The sequence below is a fragment of the Heterodontus francisci genome, chromosome 15 (assembly GCF_036365525.1).
Source record: "Heterodontus francisci isolate sHetFra1 chromosome 15, sHetFra1.hap1, whole genome shotgun sequence".
NCBI classification, from domain to species: domain Eukaryota; kingdom Metazoa; phylum Chordata; class Chondrichthyes; order Heterodontiformes; family Heterodontidae; genus Heterodontus; species Heterodontus francisci.
The window spans coordinates 48,426,352-48,432,408 of record NC_090385.1 but is presented as its reverse complement, the minus strand read 5'-3'; the positions used below and the strand labels follow the sequence as shown (position 1 = coordinate 48,432,408).

The window sequence follows — 6,057 nt, the reverse complement described above, 5'->3', positions numbered from 1 at the left end:
GTTGCACACTGGTCACTGTTTGTTATAAAGCCAGTCACACATTTCATCACTTAAATCATATGGTATTTACTCTGTTGATTATTTCACTGGCCAGAGGACTGACACTGGACGTCACTCAGTATTCCACTCAGTATTCCACTCACATATGCCATCTCATTCATAAATGTCGTGACGCTAAATTCATACTGTGGCGGTCCCAAAGCGTATTCTACTGCGCCGAATCTCCCAGGATTTGCATTCCGTCACCGACCCACCTGTTGACGGACACTCCCACTGCTGAGCCAAGTTCCTATTGTGATCGCTGCAGTTGGCAGCTATTCCGTGGGTTCGTATCTCAAGGGCAGCTTCTTCTCGTTGTTCAAACATTCAAGACTTCGGGGGAAAAACAAGAAATTCCGATGGAAAGGATACCAGGTTAGAAGGGACGGGAAGGGAGAAGAGAGCAGAGATCGGGATGGAAGGGAAGAACGATTGCGGCCGGTTAGAATCTGATCGCAACCCAGAAAAAAGTTTCTGGATTCGGAAGAGGAGCGGGTGGATGGTGTTGGGGGAGCGGTTCAGGAAATTGGGAATTGATTCGGAAAATAAATACAACCCAAAGCCCAGGCACAGTCGAGGTGGGATTGACTTATCCCGAAGTACAGTCGAGCAGAGACCGGCTCGTCCTCGGGTTCAATCCAAGCACCACAATAAGCCTCGCTTCGAACGGGGACCCGCCGAACTAGCCCAGGACATTTGAAAAACTTCGTTCAGACGCCATGCGTTTTAAATATTAATTCTGACATTATTTTCAGTTTTTACTATTCTGAAATTGTGCATCAGGATTAGCAAGATGATTGCTGCTCTAAAATTCTATTTTAGCACAGCTGCTTGGCGACAACCTTCAATGTTGAAATCAAGTTCTTTTTTGGTGTGAATTACAGTCTTGTTCGCTTTCTGGGAATGCTCCTGTACTTTTGCATTTGTTTTAAACAACTTCTTATCTGTGTGCTATTTCAGGTTTATTGTGTTGGTGCTGTCAGCGCTAAATGATCAGATCTGACCAGCATTAACCCATATGGGCTGGAAGATCCCAGATTTGATTCCCAGTCTGTTGAGTTAGCTGATTTCCTGGCAGTATTAATATATTTTAGAATATTTTAAAAACATTTGCCCCTGTTCAGGATCCCGTGCTAGCCTAGAGAGAGAAAGGCAATTATTTGGCAGGAAGATGGATAGGCTGATAACCCATTGGAAATAATTGGGTAAAGTTTTAAGTCGTGGACAGAGAAACCTAATTGAGTGTGTTTGGCTGTTATTATTGGCAACAGTAGTGTCCTTTGACCCAACTCTTTTGTTCTGGAAATAAAAATCACACCACGCTGCTGCTGTAGGAGAAAATCGAAGGGCACAGAAACAATACATCCAAAAGTATTGAATTTTATGATGTCCGGTGGATCTAACTGCCAGCCTCTAGTCTGAGATTTGCAATCAATTGTTGATTATTAACATAAATCCTCACATTTTCCCATGGACCGTAGTGACTGTAATATGGGTGGTGTGAGTTGTCTCCTGTGACTACAGGGTAATGAAACTGTCCGCACGGCCATACAGACAAGCTGAAAATGGCTTTCAAAATTCGCCCTTTGGTCTGCCCGAAACTTGCTGGTCTTCCAGCGCAAAGAGTTGTCCACCGCCGAATGTTGCAGACTGGCACATTCCAAGGTCCAGGACTACGTGCGGAGGGACGCACTAAAGCTTGGGGTAGCCGCAGCAAAGGCTCAATGGGGAAAGACCACAGTGTAAGGTTCCCCCACCAAGCTGGACTGAGGGGCTGGATCCATGGGAAACCCCTCGAACTGTATCGTTAATATTCTCAATTGCTGTAAATGTAAAACTGTAATTGACATGACAATTGTGAAACGGAAGGGTTGGGAAGGAACTCATGACAGTATTGAAGGAAACTGATCTCCCTTGCAATGTTTGTATTTTTTGGTGCTGTTTGGAAACTGTCTGGCAATGTAATTTTTACAGATGTTTATGAATAAAGTATATTTTGGAAATAAAAAAATAAAAAAAATTTTACGTAGCATAATCAGGCGCTCCACCCAATAGTGACAATAACACATAAAGAAAACCAGTTAATGCGTTCACAGCAGGGAGCACCCTCCTTATAAAAAAACTGCAGCCATTCTTCATATATAAAAATAAAGAAAACAGCGGGGACTCTAGAATGTTATATTAAGAAAAATAAAGTTCTTAAAACTTGCATTATTTGTTACATATATCTTATTTTGGGTCAAACGTAAAATAACCACCATGTCATCTTAAAACTCCCTACCTCAAATTTGTGCACAACCAATAACATAGGAAAGTAATGTTTGACAGACTCTGACAATTTATAGACTACCTGCAATTAATCTGAGTAATTTTAACAGCCTTCAGTCTTTTTCTTCAATTAATCCTATTTGGTTATATCTCGTCGCTCTGTTAAGTAATTAAGTTCTATTGAGCACTTTCTAATCTTCAGTAATTTCTTATGAATTCACAAACTGTTACAACCTCAGACTGTTAATGTTAAAACAGGTGATAGGAACTCCCCAGACCAATTTAAATAAGTACAAAAGATTTCACGTTTTAAGACTATAACAACTAAACTAAAAAATCAACATTATTTAAATAGTGCTCCGAAGCAGTTCCGAAGAAGGGTCACTGACCCGAAACGTTAACTCTGCTTCTCTCGCCACAGGTGCTGCCAGACCTGCTGAGTATTTCCAGCATTTCTTGTTTTTATTTCAGATTTCCAGTATCCGCAGTATTTTGCTTTTATTATTTAAATAGTACTTTGAAAATAGCTAATAAACTAAATTACAGAGAAAGGTATTTCCCTTTAACTCATTAGAACAATGAAACTCCACACCAAATCTATACATTACACAGTGTTCTCATTGAAACAATATCCTTGTAGTTGAAAGTCCCAAGCTCCTCCCAGTTGTAATGGTTTGGATCTCGCAGTCCTTCTCAAAGTCAATGTCCTCTTTGCTCAGTTCTTCCGAGCACTTTCAACTTGGACTTCCGTGAATAAGGTGACCTCTGGTGACCCCATTTGTCTTTTTCTTCCACAAACATCAGCTTTTGAATTGGGTTCAAGTCTTAGCAGCCTTTCGCTGTATCAGTGTTCTGAGAGCAGATGTTTTCTCTTCTCCTTTGAGGCTGCCACTGCTAGTCTTTGTGTCTTTTGGTCTTCCTTACAGCCTCCAGACTTCTGAAAGCCTGTTGAATTTATCCAGGATCAAAAGTCAATAGTCATTTTTTCAATATGCAGAGTCCACAAGTCTGGCCACAGCAGAACCACCTGAGCCTTCTTTTGTTTCCAGGTGTTAGAAATTTCAACTTGAGTTTGTACCTTCAGAGTCCCTGGCTCACTGTTTATGATATGAGAGCCTGGGAGGGCAAATCCCATGGTTCTTCAAGTGTTACAATCTTGCATTCTACTTTCAAAAGCGACTTTGATCTGGGTTCTTTGTTTGCATAGTAACCAGGATCCCAGAATTGTCTCTAGGTAGAGTTGGTGTGAGGTCACATGTTCCTTCCGAATCCTACTTACACTACATTTAAAATCACTGTTTTTAACAACATAAACATACTACAAAGTCCAGCATTTACAAAGATTTACAAAGAACAGTACAGCACAGGAACAGGCCATTCGGCCCTCCAAGCCTGCGCCGATCTTGATGCCTGCCTAAACTAACACCTTCTGCACTTCCGGGGCCCATATCCTTCTATTCCCTTCCTATTCATGTATTTGTCAAGATGCCTCTTAAACGTCTCTATGGTACCTGCTTCCACCACCTCCCCCGGCAACAAGTTCCAGGCACTCACCACCCTCTGTGTAAAGAACTTGCCTCGCACATCCCCTCTAAACTTTGCCCCTCTCACCTTAAACCTATGTCCCCGAGTAACTGACTCTTCCACCCTGGGAAAAAGCTTCTGACTATCCACTCTGTCCATGCCGCTTATAACTTTGTAAACCTCTATCATGTCGCCCCTCCACCTCCGTCGTTCCAGTGAAAACAATCCGAGTTTTTCCAACCTCTCCTCATAGCTAATGCCCTCCAGACCAGGCAACATCCTGGTAAACCTCCTCTGTACCCTCTCCAAAGCCTCCACGTCCTTCTGGTAGTGTGGCGACCAGAATTGCATGCAATATTCTAAGTGTGGCCTAACTAAGGTTCTGTACAGCTGCAACATGACTTGCCAATCTTTATACTCTATGTCCCGACCGATGAAGGCAAGCATGCCGTATGCCTTCTTGACTACCTTATCCACCTGCGTTGCCACTTTCAGTGACCTGTGGACCTGTATGCCCAGATCTCTCTGCCTGTCAATACTCCTAAGGGTTCTGCCATTTACTGTATACCTCCCACCTGCATTAGACTTTCCAAAATGCATTACCTCACATTTGTCCGGATTAAACTCCATCTGCCATTTCTCCGCCCAAGTCTCCAACCGATCTATATCCTGCTGTATCCTCTGACAATCCTCATCATTATCCGCAACTCCACCAACCTTTGTATCGTCCGCAAACTTACTAATCAGACCAGCTGCATTTTCCTCCAAATCATTTATATATACTACAAACAGCAAAGGTCCCAGCACTGATCCCTGCGGAACACCACTAATTACACATTAATTACACATCCCCACTAAGAATAAAAAAATCATTACTGTAGTAAAGAATTTTTTACAACATTATCAACATATAACATTGTAAACACTTCCATCATTAACATTTGACATTTTACACAGGTAACAACATTAGTTGCATATCTTCAAGTTGTTTTTCTCCATTATATCCTTTCTTTAAATTCTGGACAGAGCATCAGCAATTACATTGCTCTTTCCTGTAACATGTACGATCTTTAGGGTAAATGGTTGTAACATTGAACTCCATCAGAATAATCTGGTGTTCTTGGTCTTGAATTTCTCTAAAAACTATAATGGTATATAATCGATGTAAATGGTTATTTCCCCTTGGCCAATATTAACATACACTTCAAAATGTTGAAAAGCTAATATGAGACCAAAATCTCCTTTTTAATACTGGAATTCCTCTTTTGGTACATATTTAGTTTTTTTAGAGAAGTAACTAACTGATCGTTCAATACCAGTATCATCATCCTGAAGTAATACTGCTCCTACTCCTGCATCACTGGCATCAATAGCTATTTTAAAGGGCTTGCTAAAATTTGGTGCCACCAGGAAAAGCTCATTTATTAAAATGGCCTTTAATTTCTCAAATGCCATTTGATAGGATTCTGTCCACTGGACCTTCACCCTCTTTTTTTAACTCATTCGTCAGTGGGGTAACTACTGTGTTGAACATCCTGAGGAATCGTAGTATCTCCTCCTTTGTCTTGGGGACTGGAAAGTCTATTATCACCTGAACCTTAGCTTCTCAAGGCAACACTGGACCTTGACCCATGTCATGTCCCAAATAGGTGACCTTATCCTTGGCAAACTCGCACTTCGCTAAGATCACTACCAAACTGGCTTTCTCTAACTTGTTGAGCAGAGCTTTTACATATTCAACATGATCCTCCCAGGTGTTACTGTATACCAATAGAACATCAATGTACACAACACAATTGCTTAGTCCAAGCAATCACCTGGTTAGCCAATCTTTGAAATGCGGCCAGTGGATTTTTCATACCAAATGGCATGACCTTACACTGAAATAGACCATCTGGGGTCAGGAAGGCAGAAATTTCTTTAGCTTGGTTGGTCAAGGGGACTTGCCAATATCCTTTCAGCAAATCAATCTTGTTTATAAAGACTGAATTTCCCACTCTGTCAATACAATCCTCAAGTTGTGGGATTGAATAAGAGTTTGTTTTAGTTACTGCACTGAGTTTCCAATCGTCAATACAAATCATTTGGAACTGTCTGGCTTTGGTACCAACACAACTGGAGAACTCCAGATACTTTGACTGGGTTTAAGTATATCTTTAGCATATATTGAACCTCTTCTCTGACCTGAGCCAATTTATCAGGATTGAGTCAGTAAGGGTTCTACTT

At 41.3% G+C, this 6,057-nt stretch overlaps 1 protein-coding gene across 1 annotated transcript in view; it reads left to right on the top strand.

Annotated features, from left to right (window-relative positions):
- Positions 1 to 317: 317 nt before the first annotated feature.
- fhdc2 (FH2 domain containing 2) overlaps positions 318 to 6,057 on the top strand; it is an 84,216-nt gene continuing 78,476 nt past the window's right edge. The window contains exon 1 of the mRNA XM_068047959.1: positions 318 to 414. The gene's annotated coding sequence lies outside the window, so the exon portion shown is untranslated. The remainder of the gene's footprint in view (positions 415 to 6,057) is intronic.